Source organism: Pelecanus crispus, chromosome 2, assembly GCF_030463565.1.
Source record: "Pelecanus crispus isolate bPelCri1 chromosome 2, bPelCri1.pri, whole genome shotgun sequence".
Taxonomy (NCBI): domain Eukaryota; kingdom Metazoa; phylum Chordata; class Aves; order Pelecaniformes; family Pelecanidae; genus Pelecanus; species Pelecanus crispus.
This window is the reverse complement of record NC_134644.1, coordinates 163749826-163768866: the sequence shown is the minus strand read 5'-3', so window position 1 is coordinate 163768866 and position 19041 is coordinate 163749826.

The window sequence follows — 19041 nt, the reverse complement described above, 5'->3', positions numbered from 1 at the left end:
GGGACTTCAGTGGTTCACAGGCTCTATGACTGTCTTTAGGACAGAGGTATATTTCATCTGCCATATGCAATCTCCTTACAGGAATAACAGTCCATTGTATCATCAAATCTAAGAGCTTAGCAGGATTTTTTTTTCTTAACACTCAGATGTATGTGTAAACAAGAAGGTGGTTATCCAGAGTTCCACTTGCATGTTGTAAAGGAATTAGAAACCGGCTGAAGCAGACCTGGGACTGTGTGTGTATCAAAATTTCCCCAGTCATGCCACCCAGGCATTCCCAAGCTTCCCTACACTCTGCCTAAACAGATCTCCCCTAGCTCAATGAATCCTAAACCCTACACCCTACACCCTCAACTAACTCTCATTTCTTCTGCAACTGCAGCCAGGAATGTTTCCAGATGACAAGAGATGGGCAGATACAAACCTGTGTGCTAGTCTCCATGCTATTTACTGTTATTTCAACTTTTTTCTCTAGCCCCAAACATTCATCACCAGTAATCTGAGCCCCAGCATTAACTTAGACTGTGCATTCCTTAGGGCAGGGACTGGCGCCTTCTTATCTTAGTGAATAATTATGTTCCAAGTGGGAACACACAGCTTTCCACTGGAAATGAGAAACTACTGTTACAAGCTGTTGCTCTATGGACAGAGATGAGAAAATTCTTCACAGACTTCTTCAGAGAAGTGATGAGTGAGAGTTGGACTGAAATGAGGAACATGATGACAAACTCATCACCGGGTTGGTTACTTATCCACAGGTTTACTGTGAAAGGAGGGATATTTTCTGAAATTAAACGCAGTGAAGAGAAAAATAAGGAAAGGAAAACCGAGGACAAGAAATATCTGTTGCTTACCACCTGCCCACCTACCATTGTTTTGTGGAGTTTTGTTGAAAGCCTGGAACAACTGAGTGAAGACAGAACTAAAGAGGAGGTCATAAGCACAGAGGTGCACAAAGAAGTTGATATGGGGCTGGAAAGACTTGGGAGGCTGGGGAGTGTTCCAGGCATTACCCATATAAATAATTCTCAGAACTGGATTTTTTTACATCATTCAACATTTTTTTTTTGACATCTTCTGAAAAGACCAAAGCCTCCTGTGTACAAGATTCTTAAGGGCTGAGATGACTTCCCATCTTTTGGAAGCAGAACTTTTAATGTGGCCAGTTGTAGAAATGCTGTAGGATGCCCTAGGGATTTTTGTCTCCCTCATTTCCTAGCATGAAGCAGTTGCTGTCAACTCCAAAGACAGAGAATTAGTCACTACAATAAAGCAGGAATCCTTCCTTTGTTGCAAACAAGACTGTTTATCAGCTCAAGGAGACTGATAAAAGCAAAAGTCTTATCAAACTGCTCAATCAACGTAAGAAGTAATGGATTGGTCAAGTCACTAGTTGTCCCCCACAAAACAAATGAAGAATAAAACCATTGGTGTACTAGTTCTAGTACAATACATTGAAGTAATCAGTTACCAATATCTCAGTGCTACTACAAGATTCTCACACCTGCCAGGTAGGATATAACTTCAACTGGATCGTCTGTATTTTAATTATTTTCATTAAAAGCAAATAGGCTGGGGGAAAAAGAGCCCATATTATTACTGCATACCATAACATACCATAAAGCTCACAGTATCCCACTGCAATGCAGACCCCTAGCAATACTTTGTAGCAATCAGCCATTTAAATGGTTCAGCAAAAGTCATTCTGCTTCATACATTCCCAAAGAAAAATGACTAGGCAGCAGTGATATGAAACTACTTTACTGCACAAGAATATCAGCAATAAATAAACACACTGAAAGAACTGGGTACACAGACTTCTGTTTGCCAGAATAATTCCTCCACTGTGTTGATACTCTCAGATTCTTCAGCCCTTCCTAGTTTCCAATTTTATCTAAACAGAAATTCAATGTTTCATCTCTTACGATTCTTTGTAGGCTTCTCTTCTTAAATAAGCCAAACCAAAATTTTGTTACTTTAACAAATCAAGCCAATAAACAGAGAAACGATGGGGTCTCTTTTTCTGAATATTTATTTGGCTGAGAGGAGAAAAGATATTATTATTTTAATCTCCACACCTAGTACTCTCCGAAGGCCTCCTGACAACTTTCTAAGGCAGGGCTGGCAGCAAGGAGACCAACTAGGAGATAGGCATATGACCTTAATAACAGCACAAGCTTCGAGCATGTTGTACTCAGACAGGGACCATCCCTCCTTTCCTGTAGGTTGTCCAATAGCCACAGGAGACAGCAATTTTTTAATGCTTGTATATCTTCTTTTCAATAATTATATTAAGAGAAAAAGACCTCTATTACTCTGTGAGAAGCCACTTTAGTAGTGAGCCTGTGTTTTGACAGCTACTCCTACAGAGATGATTTCATATTTAGAGGAGGATTAGACAAGTGTCTTCACCTATTTAGGCTTGACATGGCCAAAACAATACATCTAGCACAGACCTCAAGGCAGGAGCAGAGTCCTTGCATCTTAGGAGGACAGGGAGAGAAAGAGGTTGAAGTGACAAGGCTGAAGTGCAAAGGAGGAGGAAAGATACAAGAACAAAGAGAGGAGAAGACTAGGGCAGTTGAAAATCAAAAGAAAAATAAGAACTATTTTTTCCCAGTGTAGGTTTTTAATATTTTTTAAAACTTCTACTTGTGAACAACCTCCTCTTGCAGGATCTCTGCTCTGCAAGGGCCCAAGCTACCCTCTGATTGTTCGCAGGTTAAGTAGTGTTTTCCAAGGCTTCCTTTAACCTATACTGGGCTTTATTTCCAAATAAGCTTTTGAATATAGTGACAATTCAAATGTATTGAAATCCCAGTGTAGTCTCATTTTTCTTAGAACACATGCCAGAGATGAGCTCCTATTTGTCTCTGAAATTGCAGATACCATTACTAGCCAAATTACCAAATCCTTAAGAAATGTTGCAAAGCTTTTAACTTGTTGTAGGAAGTTTCACAGTTTCTGTATAAATATTAGAAAACATATCCCCTTAATTTTTTGCCAGGGTACCTATGTCTTTCTTTGAGTATGCAAGTATCTTGAGTACTGCAACCTTTGTTTCAGTATCTTAGATGCTAGGAGATGAGAAACGACAGGATCCAGCTGTTCTGCATGTCTAAAGGAGACATTTTCTCTACTTTTTGTGTTTCTGGTAATGCCTCCTTCAAGACAAGTTCCCAATGGCTGTTGTAAAAGCTGAATTTTCCCCTCTGTATTCAATACCTGGCACAAGATCAACAGCAGTATGAAAGAAGAATAAGCCATTTTAAAGAAAAGGGGAATGTGATTTTGCCAACGATCTGCCTCCTCTCCAGCTCTGCTGTTTACTGGCATGAAAAGGGGAATAGAGCACTTTTCAGCTGTACATATAGTATTGAGATGTCCAAAAGAATTATTAAAAAGCATGTGGGATAGGGGAAGAGCAAAGAGGAATGACAGAAGAAGAGTGGGAAGGGAGCCTGCAAGGGGAGGATCCCGGCAATACATTTACAATCCAAGGCAGCCAGCTCAACAGATACCTTAAATGCCTTGACACTGCTCCCTCCCTCCCTTCCAGGCAGTCCCTCTGTGGTGCTAGGTGCCTGTGTCCTCAGCAAGGTTTGAAAATTTCAACAGTGTATGGTCAGCTGGATACTTCTTTAGTCAAGTATTTTGTCCTCAGCGCACCAGGCATTATCTACCTGCCAAAGGAATGGCTCCATGACATATTGATTTCTTTTTTCCTCTGAGAGACTTGAGACATCACATGGCTAAATCTCAGTGGATGCTCATTGCTCTTTATCCTCCTCTGATACTGTACTGTGTGGATTGCAGCCCAAAAGAAACAGTAAGTCAGATTGTCCACAGGGAAAGAGTAATGCTTAGCCACAGATAATTTCGTAAGCATCTAAGCAATCTCCATTTTATTGAACACTTTTCTCTTTTCCACATCTTCGCACCTTTATTTACACCATCCATTGTTTGAAATTCCTCCATCACTTTGAAATAAAACCCTTTCCTTCCAAGACTGGTATGCTTTTTCAGTGATCTACTTGTAACTGTACTGAAGTGCATGGGATTACTCAGAGGAAGCAGAATACAACATATTTATAAACTTTGTAGTAACTGAGGCCCACACACCATAGGTGTTAACCTTTTTCCATATTTATTTATTTTGAAGAGCTGTATTGTTCATCTGAGCCCTTAGGCATTTTTCTATCAAGCTTTCTAGCCTATTTTGGAGAGCCAGTGATCAACATCAAATGGGAGTCAAGTGAAGGACAACTTATACCACTAATTGACGTAATTACATTAACTTGTTATTTTATGTCCTCCCATTTTTAGTTATTTACCCTTCTGACTTTGACAGCATACTAGTAGAAATATCTCTGCAACATTTTGATCACTTTAATTATCATGACATCTCAAATCCTTTATTGACCTCTTTTGATGCAAGCAATAAAACATATAGTAAAGGATGATCCATTGAAAAGAGGTAATGTCATAAAATTGCTGATCCAAAACAGAAAAGTACAAGACCTTGCACAGTAAGTCAGTGAGGAATGGTTATCCTGTCCCACACAAATAAGTTCAAGGAAAGACTTTCTGTGTGGAAGCCAGGTTGCACACAGCCTGTTAACACTACTCAGAAATCAAGTGTGGATGATTTTCTTCGTGCATCTTTTGGAGGCATGGCCAGATCCCAAGAAATCCAAAGTGCGAAGGAATTGCATGCCTTCATCTTAAGGTGAATGCAATACAAGATGTTCCTCACTTTCTCTTTAACTAGAAAAATATAGATACTGTGGGTGAGGCAGATGAAAATGCTCAGTACAGATTCCACAAGCATAAACCCGTGTACGTGCACAGATACACACACATATATAACGCCTCTGACACTGGGCCCTTCCTGAATCAGTCTTTTCCTCCTTCTCAGTAACTTTCAGTGGTTTCCTGGTTTGAAGAAGTTCCACCCAACCCTAGAGAAGTGTTCCCAGGAAGGTCTCCTGTCCATCACCTCCCAGATCCAATCTGGGGTTTGCTCCCTACTGCAGTGTGTTCTAAGCATCCTCACTGTTTGTGCTGAGGTTGCAGGCTCCCTCCAAGCTCTGTCCTCAGCACATGATTGCCTATCTCTGACCTCTAGCATCATTTCCAAACCTGAGAGTGTGCAAGTGTTCACAGGGAATATGCATTATGTCCCTTTCTCCTAGAGGATACTGTCTGACACAAAGTACATACAACCATAGCCGTTTAAACAGAATAGGCAATATCCAGGACATCTGCACTAACCGTGGAACAAACACAATGTTCTGTTATCCATCCAGAAAGTCTAGTCCAGAACTGTATTGTTCTGCTGGCCAGAAACCATCTTCTAATTATTAGTCTAAATTTAGTCAGATATGATCGGTTCTCATGACAACTCTTACCTGTAGCACTTTTAATAGGTCTTTCTTTTCCTGGCATTTGCCTTTCTTGTGCATTTATACACAGCAGTCATATCCCTCCTTAGGTATTTTTCTGACCTAGTCAAGCCAAGTTCTTCTGATCTAAGGCTCTAGGCTCATTATGCTCCAATTCAGCAGAAATCACCACAGGTTTTAAAAGAGGCAAACAACCCTCCTCCCTTTTCAGAATGTGCATGCACTCATGTAGCCACACAATGAAACAGATGGGAAAATGGTCTAGGTTAAGACTAACCCTCAAGTGTATGTTCTGTAACAGTACAGACTTATTGCAGTAATTCATGCTAAAAACCCTCTCTGAAACTCTTGCTATTAAAATGAGTATTTCTTGAAAGTAGGTGACCAAAGATGAATGCAGGACTTTAGATGCCTCCTGGGACTTAGACATAAACACAATGCTGGAAATTGCTCATCAAATACTACATTTGCTATTTCCTTATCTCTGTTGAGACTTTCCAAATTTTCAAAAATCAACTTTGTACTATAATGAAACCAAGACTGAAAAGTTTCTTACTAAAAAATTGTAACCAGCATTATACACACAATACAAAATATTAATTAAAAAAAAAAAAAAGGTCATCTGATGACTTGTTCATCTTCTTGTGAAACAAAAGAAAATCCAAATGAGGGACAGAATGCCTACAAACTAGGTAGGCACTTTGATCACCAGGCTATTTGCTTGTCTGCATAAGTCTCTGAATTATACTAGAAATCAAATCCTAACACTAAATCATATTTCCAAACAAATTTCCTCAGAACAAACAGGTTTGTGCAATCATTTAAAAAAAGATAAATGCATATTGGCAAGGTTAACTGTTAACTTTCACCCATTTTTCTCCTGTTATACACTGGGACCAGTACCTCCTGATTCACAGTTTAATGGTTTATCTACTAATCCTTTCTGATGTAAGGTGTTTCCTGTCTTGAAAATGTTTAGGCTTTTCCAATCTTCTTCTGATAAACTAAAATAATTGTGCAATTGCTGTGCAACTAATGCTCCAATTCATCCTTCCTCTAGGTCATTTGTACACATATTTCATAACAGACTGGTAGTTCCTAATGCTCAGCTCTGCAGCAACTCACTATTAACCTTTTTTTTTTCTGAAAAATTGGTTATTTATTTTTACTTCATTGTCTATCTTTTAACCACTTTTAATCCATAGCAGGATGTAACCTCTGACCACCAAAGTTTCTTAATAGTCTCTTGTGAAGACCTTCAGCCAGAGTCTTTTGTTTGCAATTTTAAACACATTATACTCATCCATTCTCCTTCACCCACTAGTTCTTTCAACATTTTCAATGAGTTCCAGCAGGTTAAAAAAACTTCGATTTACTCTTTAAAAATAGCTGGTATCTTATGCCATAGTCACCTTGGAGATTAAAAATTTGAATAGCTTCTCAATTTATTTCATAGTACTGTATTATTATTCACCAGGAGGTAATTTTTAGCAACAAGCTTATCTTAATAAACACATAAGGGTTAGCCTAATTCTGTTAGGTACCTTCTTTGCCATCTAATGCAGACACACAAAAGTACTTTTAGAAAGTGATGTGCCCATAACTGCATGATGGGTATTACAGAAACTATCTTCAGTAATATTTTCACCTTCCCAATTAAACTGTGGATATTCACAATTTAAAAAACCCACCAAAAAACACAGAGACTGTAGCATCAGGTAAACTTACACAAATATTTTAAAGGTCTCTGTGTTTTTCACTGAAGTTGTTTCCTCTGTCCTACATCTCTCTGTCATTGACATTGTAGGTGCGTTGGGAATTCCTAGGCTTCCAGATTGCAGCTGACTGGGAGATGGGCCATAGAAACATTTGTCAGTGTGGTTAGACATGCACAGGTCGTACAGAAGGAACTCCTACACATCCTGGTCATGCAAATATGCTTTTGCCCATGCAACAGGGAAGCAGAAGGGCATGAGGGGGCAGGCTGAAAGAAAAATTTAACCAACTCATGACCTGCTCCTTCTCCTTGTCTGAGGAGCACAGATGAAGGGTTGGGCAGAAAGCAGCCTAAAGACACATTTAATTGTTCGGGTTTCCACACTGGCCATAGTGTGCATAACTACATCCTTTAAAAAAGCTCTCCTAAACATGCTAATTAATGGAGGTGCCATTTTGACTCATATAAACCCCACTGAATACACTCTGATTACCAAAGGCACCTCATAATGGTAGAAATGTGGCACTGCAAGACAAACTGTCGCACCTTTGTTACATTTCACCGTCATGTTGTATGTGGTTTTCTTTACCTGGATGTAAGTAAAAAAAGGTATCCTTTCTTTGTAGAGACAGAGAGTTAGAAGAGGATTATTGTTTAAGTGACTGCTCAAGCAAGGGGAAGGAGGCAAGAAGAATAGGGAAAATTGCTGTAGGTTCATAGACAAGTCAAAAAGGAGAATAGCTGGGTGAAAGAATGTATGCCACCCAGGGTTTTGTACTGAGCAGTTTCTACAGCTTTACATGATAGTAGTGAAAGCTTCTAGACTAGAAAAAGTACTTAAAGGAGAAAATGGTGGATATGGAAATATCTGAGATACAGAAGGATGTTTAAGTCTATTCTTTCTGAAGTAAAGCTTTTCATAAAAACACTTCAAATATAAGCCAGTACCAAATTGTTCCCTCTTCTGCCTAACTCAGAGAGGATATTAGTCTTCTGACAGTAATCCTTGCACTGCAGCTAGGCTGTGAGGATAAGGAAGGATATTTTCCCTTGGGACGCTTAGTCCCAAAAGAAGCTGATATTAGTAATGGGTGTTATTGGTAGTAGTTTAGTAGCTGCCCTGTGCTTCCTACAAAACCGGTGAATTAGTGCTGCCTTGTTCAATTGTTTTGTCTGAGTTTAATTACACTACTTGGCTCCACCACTTCTTGCTTAAAATAACCATGAATGAGGTGAGAAGAGAGATTTTTCCCTTATCATTCCAGAATGTCCTCTCCTGATCTCCTCTGTAACAGCCCTGACTTGTAATGATTCACTCAGTTTCCTAATGTCTTCATAGCCTTAAAGTACTCTGTATTTTCTTGTTTTGATAATTTGTTCTTCAGATTTTCTCATCATCTCTTAATCTCCGCTTTATATCCATCTTGAGCAGATGCTCTGTTCTGCTAGAACTGATGGCAGTTTTTGTTTCAATAATTACTTTTACCCTTTTGCTTAAACTCCCTGAATTAAGCCTATTTTTTATCTCATCTATTGGGGGGAAATGGAAATAAAGTCCAAAAATTTCTTATCAGATTTTTCTATGGCAATTTCGTCTATTATTAAATGCCTCTTAAAGAATGTTAAACCTTCCCTCCCCCAGCTTCCATAGGCTGACAACCATAGGACTGAACACAACTTTAACCTGCAGAGTTACAATACAGGATGCCTTTTTTGTGGTAGAATTGCATCACACTTGGCAGCTTTTCTGTCCTCATCTGACATACAGTGCTGCAGCCCACCTACTAGTGTTATGAGGGATATTTCTTGTTTGGTGTATTGAAGTGTTTTATATCCTGAGATAAGGATCTACAAATAAGATATAATCACCACTTCAGTAGAATCCAAATACCTCAGATAAGGTTAAAATTTGTAATGTGGGTAGACACTTTCAATAAATTGCTGTGACACATTACTTGGTATTGAGAATGCTTAGTTGAGTGGGGATGAGACAGCCACAAGGGCAGGGGAGGATTGTCTTTAAAATGAAGCAGAAAATGGTTTTTATTTCAGTACTTCTCATGTTCGTCACAAAAACACGTTTGCACTACATTGTAGCTTATGCAGCCCCTGCAGCCTCTGGTGCCCAGACAGATCCAGGACTGCTGCAGAATTACAGAAATGAATGCTCAGGTCTGGCAAAAATTCCAGCAACTTTCACCACTGAAGCCTGGAGTTCTCTCCAGTGTCCACTCTGTGCAAATACCGAAGTGCTGGGTGAAAGATGGATGACCTGTAAATAAGAAAACAGGAAAAAATCAATGGCAGCAGGGACCTACACTGTTCTGCTGCCAGGTGCAAGGAGACAGCCTACATCAAGTAAACTGGCATATTTGGTTCACAAAGGAGTGCTGGCGCCTGGGCCCAGAGGTAAATAGACACCTGAATTAGACACCTGCTTTTCCTCATTGAAGTACTTACAGGTGGTGTGTGTGCTGGGGGAATAAGCTTTCCAAACGGATACCCATGTAAAAAACAGCCCACCAACCATGGCTCCCCTCAGGGATGTTATTGGGACCAGAAGGATACCCAGAAAACATACAAGAAATCTGCAGCAAAGCCTGAAATTGAAGGCACTTGTCTCAGGCTGGTTTCAAAATAACCACCCAGTCCATCCTGCTCGCTCCCCTTTCCACAGGAACCCACCTCGTCTCGGCGTCTCTGTGACAGAGGCTGCCGGACAAGGCCCAGCTGTCTGGGATCAGGGTTTTGGCCCAGGGAAGGGGAGTGCCTTTGGACAGTGTGGGGCTGTCTGGGGCAGCCAGGCAGGACTCAGCACGGGGAAGGGATTTCAGTAGAAGCAAGATGTGGTGTGGGTGGACAGGGGCTGTATGAGAAGGTGGTGCCCCGGCAGTGTGGGGAGGCCCTCAGCAGAGCTCAGAGCCATCTTTCCCAGAGAACGGCCATGGAGTATGAGTGATATTTATCACCAGTCAGGCTTCTGCAGCCTTTTTTCTTCCCCTCAAACACCACTTCCACTTTTCCTTCCACACCTGTTCTCCTTTCTTTGACTGCAGCAGGCCTGTACAAGAGCATGAACAGACCATAGCATACTTCTACCTGCTCCCTCCTTGGTCATTCAGCCAGATGTGAAACTTTCTGTAAGGTCATCAACATGAAGGCATGGAAACTCATATAGCACCAGCCTGCACCCCATAACCATCTTACGAGTAGCTGTATGCTCTGCCAGAGCTGTGGCAAAGGGAGTTCCCCCGCTACCTGCCCTCTCTGCGCCAAACTTGCCTCAAAATACAGTTTCCAATTCACAGACCTATTGTCCAGTTTTCTGGCTCATGTGGTCTTTCTTGGGAATCCTTTTGAGGCTTTTCCTTATTGTCTTCAGACAGTCTTCTGAAGACAGCATTTTGTTCTGATTTTCCATATTCACAGATGGTGTTGCCTGTGTGTTTATAAATACACATAAAAGTATATATACTTATATATGAGCACTTCCAGATCCAAAGGAAATGGGCAATCAGAGGGTACTCTGAGATCATGTGGGTATGATGGGTTCAAAACAATGGCAGCCAGCCAATCACAGAGCAGTACAAAAACACGTGGGGGTCCAGTTTTGGGCCCCTCAATACAAGAAAGACATTGAGGTGCTGGAGCGTGTCCAAGGAAGGGCAACAAGGCTGGTGAAGGGTCTGGAGCACAGGCCTTATGAGGAGCGGCTGAGGGAACTGGGGTTGTTTAGCCTGGAGAAGAGGAGGCTGAGGGGAGACCTTATCGCTCTCTACAACTACCTGAAAGGAGGTTGTAGTGAGGTGGGTGTTGGTCTCTTCTCCCACGTAGTTAGCGATAGGATGAGAGGAAACGGGCTCAAGCTGTGGCAGGGGAGGTTTAGGTTGGAAATTAGGAAAAATTTCTTTACGGAAAGGGTTGTCAAGAATTGGAACAGGCTTCCCAGAGAGGTGGTGGAGTCCCCATCCCTGGAAGTGTTCAAAAAATGGGTAGATGTGGCACTTGGGGACATGGTTTAGTGGGCATGGTGGTGTTGGGTTGATGATTGAACTGATGATCTTAGAAGTCCTTTCCAATCTTAATGATTCCTAGTTTTTACTTTCATTATAAATAATCCAGCCACCAAGCCATGAAACATGAAATTGCTACTCTACCCTTAATTGGTTTAGTGATGGACTTGGTAATGTTAGGTTAATGGTTGGACTGGATGATCTTAAATGTCTCTTCCAACCTAAACAATTCTATGATTCTATGAAAAATGGTGGCTTTCAGGTGCATTGTGGGCAGGAGCTTCCTGTTCTGATGTACTTCCAGGTAAACTGGAAGGGGCAACTGGTGCTGCCAGCCAATTAGAGGGCAGTCTGTGATCACATGGGTTATAAAGTTTTACAAAATGGCAACCCCCAGGGGAAAAAGTTGGAGTAAATGGAACATGCGAGTGGGAAGGGCAGGACTTCCCGGGCAAGTGGGACACTCACAGCTGGCAGGGGCGGGACTTCCACTGGAAGTTGGGGCAGAGCATCCGCCACTTCTGGCCTCTTGTAATGGTTGTCCTTCTGCGACTTGACAAGCTTATAATGAAGATTTGCTTTATTAACAGTAGCTGGAATAGGATTAAGATGTCATTAGCACCCTAAAAGAAAGAAGAAAAAAAAGTAACATCTGCGAGGGAAAATTCCTACAAGAAGTAACAGATGTGATTCAAAAAAGCTTCTCTGAAAAGCGTTTTAAGTTTTAATTATTTAGCAGATCTCACTGTGTAGAAACAAAACTCCCACAGATTTCTGAACCGTAAATAGCAGATTCAGATTACATTTGAAGAGATTTAATGCCAGTGGAAGAGTGGACACATTTGTACAGAAGAAGCTGTACGAAATGTCATTTGTGGAGGCATATCCAAAAGAGATCTTATTTAAATACTGTACAAAAAAAAAAATGGAAAAATGCAGGTTTTGTACAAAGAATAAATTCCAATTCATTCCCACAAATGCAATGATGAAATTCCCAGCGTTCACTACATTGAAAAGGGAACAGGATAAAGTGCTGATGCTTACAGGGAAAAAAACACCTTCTGACTGGGATATGGAGTACATGACTGAAAAGGTGTTTTTATCTTGTTTTCATCTCTAATTTCATACTCATTGATTAACAAATTTACTCTGTGCTTCATATGATATCATGTATTATTCAAGCAACTTCTTAAAATTTAACAGAAGCTCAAGGAATGAGAGGAGAATGTCATAATACACAGAATTTTAAATCTTGTTAAACCAAAGGTGTGCTTTAAAGAAAATATCTACTAAGTGTACCAACATAAACAAGTTGGTTTCCACACAGCATGAAGCCTGGTTTTGTTTGCCTTGTTTACCAGGGTTTTTCCATGCCAGGAGCCCTGTGTACAAAGCCGTGCAGTAGCTGAATAACATGCTGCAAGTAAACGAATCATTACAGAAAGGAAAACACAATTTTTACTCATTAGGCTCACAATTCTTATTTATTAGTATATTCTTTCCCCTTGATTAAGTAATAAAAAGGAAGAGGGCTGGGGATTTTAAGAGAGGTACACAGGCTTTTGAAGTGCAGCAATTCTCACAAAAAGGCTGCAAGGAGTTAAGAAGGAACGAGTGATCTCTGTGTGCAACCCCACACTTTATTCAGTCCAGGTTACGTGCTTTCTCTGCAGGTGAACTTCTATATTCTGAAAAGATATAGCAATGTCGCACTGGTACAGGTCCTGAAGCACTGAATGCAGAGAAATTATAATAGTTTCCAGTCTCCTTTCCTGGAAATCTGCTGTATAATTAAGAGTTTTCTGCTTGAGTGAAAACTCCTATCATTCCATTCCTTTACTGACCTTTGCTTTGCCCTAAATAATCTTGTTTACGCTGTTTGACTTCAGACCTGGTTACATTTTTCCCCTATGGTTGCCTAAAGTTTTCTATTGAAATGGTTTTGTTAAGACAAATGGAAAAGCAAAAAGAAACCCACAACCACAAAAAAATCTGAGCATTACTTGATCACAAGATGCTTTTTGTCTAGAGAACTTGATCACACCTGGCAATAGTGATAAGTAAGAGACAGCAGACTTCATTCTAAATTCATAACAGATAGACTGAGATTACAGAGGGCTCCTGAGATTTACAGACCCAACTAAAATTAAATCCTATTTGAGCTCTTGACTCCCTAGGGAGCCTTTCACAGCTATCACAATTTGGTATCACAATTATTGTGACTATGCCTATCACAACAAGAGGATCTCACAAGCTCCTATGAGTCATTAGAAATAAGTACCCCAAAGTGTGAATGCTTAACCAGAAAGGCCTATTCTCTGCTTCACAAGACTGAGAATTTACTATGACAGAATTTATTAAACATGAGTGTAGACGCTGCAGTTTTAGAGACAAACTTTATCCTGCAGCCAAAGGCTGAAGAAAGCTGTCAGTGTGGCTAGTGAAATTACACAACAGTAATTTTTCTCTGTGGGAGACGGAACATGATAAGCAGACATACCTAGATTTGGAGGGTTTTTCTCACATAAACTTCTTTACTAAGTTGCCCTATGCTGACTGGATATGTAGGAGATACGTGGATTAGGCAGCAAGACAGATCATCTATCTAAATGCCATCACAAAACAGCTACCCTCTTCTTTTCTATCCTGTTAATGCTAATCTTCCAAATCTCAAGCAGGCACTGGTATTATTCCTAGAAAGACAATAATAAGAGCAATGGACCCAACAGAACACTATGCAAAGTGACATGTCACATTAGAGGAGCACTTTGTTTTCATCTGAGGATTCAAAGTGTTGGAGGCAGCACATTTAGAACAAAACTCCTGGACTGAAACCTTGAGAGCTTCACAAATCACATTTTCTTTGCAAGCTAACACAGCATTTTTTTTCTAATTGCCAAGCTGCTGATTTTAATGTAGAGTGGACCCTGTCAATAGGCTGGGATTAATGTTGTGGAGATGCTGTAAGTACCTAACAGGAAATAGCATTCCCTCTGATAAAATCATCTTTATTATATGTACCTGCACTTTTTGGTTCTAATGAGAAATCCGTGCCCCATGATAGTTTCTTAGCATATGGGGAGATGTAATGCATTTACCTATGGCTTATTCATTATTATAATTACAGTAGCTGTCTGGAACTGAAACATCATGTGCAGCGGGATTTTTTTCCTCTCTTCTCTACAGCCAGATTTGCTGAACTTCTTGAACCTTATGTGAAACCTTCTAATCCTATTTTGTGTTGCTACTCAGCTGTGAGCCACTGCATCTCTGGAGTATGTCTGCATATGTTTTATGTTTGTGTCTTACCATGTCTTTTCTGCTGCCTTCTGTACGCTGGAGACCATAGGGATACCAGTGCAGTTCCTTGTGTGGCTCACAAAATACAAAGAAAGGAAGGTGCTATGAATAGGGAGTTATGTGACATGGGATTGTCTGATGTTAAAGGCTTTGATGGCTGGACAATTGTTATTAAAGGCACATCAGCATTTCTTTTTACATTCAGAATGAAATTCAAAGTGCCTGAAATCTAAAATAGCATGGGTTTATGTGAAGTTTTTGTGTTAGTCCATCAGATCCCTGGTGTGAGCTCCACATTTTCTTTTTGTTGGCACAACTGCATAACGTGGTGCAGGTTTTGCAGCACACACATAACCCAGACAACTGCCTGGCCATGTTGTGTGCAATGGCTGGAAAAAGACTTCTCAGCTTTTTGAAGACAGGTACAGGCAGCCACATGGTCAAATGCGTGCATACATGGTTTCTATAAACTGCTGATGTGAAATGAGAATTCGTATTTTTTATACTGCTACAGATCCAGCTGGTTACAGCTGTAATCAGAGCTCAAGGCTTTCCGTATTTTATCCTCCAGGCATAATTTTACATGTTTACATCTGTAAAAGGCTGCTAACCCCTATTAAGTAGTTAGTAGTCCATTTAAAATGCATATGAAATACACTTGCAATATAAAAAATGACCAGATGAATTTTTCCTTCCACTGTTTGACATCAGTTTTTTAACATTTCTAGCTTCTGCATTCAGGCCATTTGAACACCGGGCATGCTTTGGCCTGGCAGCATTGCACAAGCACGTGCTTGAAAGTTGACATTGGCCCTCTCTGTTAGAGGGTCAGTAGAGTGTACAGTACCACTCTCCCTTTCCTGTATCAAAGACCAGTGCATGGAACATGATTTTTCTAAAAAGCAGTCAAGTCACACCCCCATTTACCTGGAAGAAACAGGTTTTGGATGAGTACACTGTAACAGTGACACAACTTGTCTCTGATGCTTCAGGGCTTGGGTGCAGTGCCTGGGCAGTAGGACCTGTTGTGGCCAGCCCTGTCACGCCAGGGAGATGCCATGGGGCAGATGCGGCACAATGTAAAAAGATCCCAGCACTACGAGTCGCTTTAAGGGCCTCCCCTCTTTTCCCTTCTGCCAGGTAACATCTGGTCTCGCCTGAGTGCACATTTGACCATGGCATGCTGTGTGGGCGCCAAGAACAGTAGGTATTGAGTCATTGCCACCATCTTCTCTGCAAAGAGCCGCCTGTGTGCAAACCAGGCTTGATCCTGCAAGCTTGTGATGCCTGACAGCCAAAGGTATCCTGGCTGTAGGACATCTTTTACCTGTGTTCTGAGCAAATTGGAAAAACACTCTGTGGTGAACAAGTTCAGCAGATAAATATGACCCCAAGTGGTACAGCACTGATATTTGTTTTCTGTGGACAGGGAACTTACCCCAGTGTACAGTTAATACATTCCTGCTTTGGACAGGCACTGAGCTGATCCCACTGACAGCCAGCTAAAGGGGCCTGAATAATTTTTATATTTTTTATCTTTTTACTCTTCATGACAGGAACTGGGAAAAGTCAGTTAAGAAAATTACTTCAGAATATTCTGCTGTCTGCTAAAAACTTATTCATTGTACTGGCAATTTCTTCTGTCCTGGAGAAGGAACGGGTGACATTTCTCAGGATTATACAATGCTCCATGTACTGCGGCTGAACTGCCAGCTGAGTCCCCAAGACAGGGTGGTAATTGGCTCAATGCAGGTTCTGTTCAACTCCTCCTTGTGAACACAAAGGCTGGGAGGTAGCCAAGGAAAGAAAATGTACAGCAAAACATGGCTGACATGAATGGCATAATAAACAAAGGAAGATGTGCCTCTTTACATAGTCAATGCGAGGGAGGTGGGAGCAAAATATGTTTCAACAACAACAAAAGAAATCTGGTACCTGAACCCAGGAGGCTTTGCAGACAAAGAAAGATGCTGTCGGTGATCATAAGTGAAGTAGCATTTGCAGATCACTGGAACTCAGCTGTGAGGAAATAACTCTTGTGAGTACCAAACCCACACAACAGCCCAAATAAATGACACAGGCATGATGTGCAAGTTCAAGGCTTCCACTGAAATACTGTTGGCACTTGGGCTGGCAAACCTAGAGCCCTTTACAAATCTATCAGATGGATCAAAGTTCTTTACTACCTTTTACTACAGCTAAATGTAGTTGTACTCTCAGATGCAGTCCATTTTTTTTCACTGCAGACCAAAGAGGAACAATGTAAGAAATTAAACATGATTTAAATTTGAATGACTCTCAAGTGCAGATCATGGCACTCTGAAAATTCAAGATGCCTTGAAGTTCTAGATGTGCCTGGCTCATGGGTTGCTATAATGTTGCTGTTGCTATAAGGTCAAGACCACTGTGAAAGTACTGGCCTCTGTATTTATTGGCACACAGAGTTTACACTGCATGTCTTAGTGGTAGTAGGTGGAACGATAAGAGATATTTTTGATCACACCTAAGACAAGGTTTGCACTGAACTAGGAGTTTTACTTGCCAGTTTCTCATATCACCCTCACACACTAAGAAACCAAAAACCTTACTCTTTAAAGACAGACAGTGGGTGAGAAAACCGATAGGTAAGGTGACTTGCCAAGGTTATTTCAGTGTCAGAGCTGAAGTTCCTAACGGAAGTTATATCTCGTCTAAATATCCTTTACATTAAGTCTATCAGTGCTGCTGGCAGCAGGGTACATTGGATAAATCAGAGTATTCAGAAGAAAGACAATGACTTTAACAAGATAAAAGGTTCTGCAATTTCTGTACTTAAATGACGATAAGAATTAATAAAGTAATGGTTCTTAGATAGCATGTTTATATTTCTTAGAATTAACAGAAGACGATGATATATTCCCATTTTATGTCAAGTCTCAGGAGTAAGTTTTTCCCTTCCACAGGGAAGTTTGTGAAAGCTGTGAGGGCTGTCCTTAGATTGTGTTTGGGGGTAAATAACAGGTCTTTGCTCTTAATTTGCACATCATGTTCAGACACTTGGTCACAACAGGGATGCCTAAGCACTGCCTCCACATGAAAGAATAAATGTTCTCCTTTCTGGGTTCCTAAAAAGATTTCTTCTTGGCTCATACACAGAATTATGCACCCATATTTTGGTAGTAACCGTCTCTGAAACTACAAATTTCTGTCTACTGATTTTATGGTGGATCATCATGGATGCAAAGAACTATCCGGAAGTGAATCATTGTAATATTAATAGCAAAACTGTTCATTCACATCATGAGAAGCCTTAGATCATGGTCATTATTCATGACAGATGTTTGCAGTTGAGTTGTAACTAAAACAAGAGAGAGAAGCTTTTTCAGTGCTACCTATCTAGAATTAAATATTATCTTAGTATTGTAACACAGAGACAAGTTGGCAAAGGAAGAGTTATACATGAAAAATGCACATTTATATACATTCAGAATTCAGTGTGCAGTGCACACATAGAAGATTTCCACTTAGGTTCTTTAAGGAGCAGAAAAAATGGTTATGGAAATTATTTTCCAGTATTATGCTGGAAAACCTTACAGTTATTTCATAAAAAGCCATTTTATTCCTTTGTTTGCTTATTCCTTACATTCCTATAATGCCAAATGGTATTTTTCTTTACTAATGGCACTGTAGTCCAAAAGACCAGGAACAGCAGTAAGCTTATTAAAAATTAAAAAGGACCTCTGAGGTGGAATAGCAGGAGATGTTTGACTCTGTTATCAATGATTTTTAAGGTTTTTTTTTTTTCTCCTTAAAATAATTTATTTTCAGGGAACCTGCAATATTCAAACTAGAGGACATGCAGAATAAGTTTTCAGACCAGAAGGGATATATTTCTTAAGAAAAGACTAAGAACTGAATGAAGAAAAAAGAAATAATAATAATAATTATGGTTTAAGCTTCCCTCTTTTGGGCAGTTGCTGTTGTTGCAACTAAACAACCACCACAGTTGATCACCAGTGAGAATTCAGTTATTGTATAGTTGCTTAAGTTTAACTCACAATGCTGAAATGCTCAACACAGTCAAAGAATTAAAATAAGGCCTGGGAATAAGATGTGACATTCTATGCATTGATATGATTTCAGGAAAAAATAAGTTTGCTTCTACAGTGTTGAGTTTTATGATGCAAATGTTTGCTTCTATTTTACCCCTGGAAAGAAAGAAGCCCCATGCATTCTAATAAGAACACTGAAGTCTGAACAGTAATCTATAAACACAGAGAATTTATTCATACCAGATAAAATTTTTGGTACCAACTTAATTCCAAAACTTACTTTAAAAAGAAGAATCAGCTCTCTAACTGGTAGAATATTTATATATATTACAGTCCAGAAACTTATTATTTATGATTCCAAACAGGAAAGATTGCACCTGGTGACAAAAATTTTGTTTAGCTAGTAAAAGAGCAAATTGCTGTTGAATCACTGACACAAAAGCAACCAAAGAAGCACAAATGATTTGTTTAACATAATTCTAACTTATCTGTAAGCTGAACTGCAGTATTTTTTGCAACATAGTCCAAATAAATTCTGTGTGTTGCTGTTCAACAGGTGGCAACTAGCTAAAAAC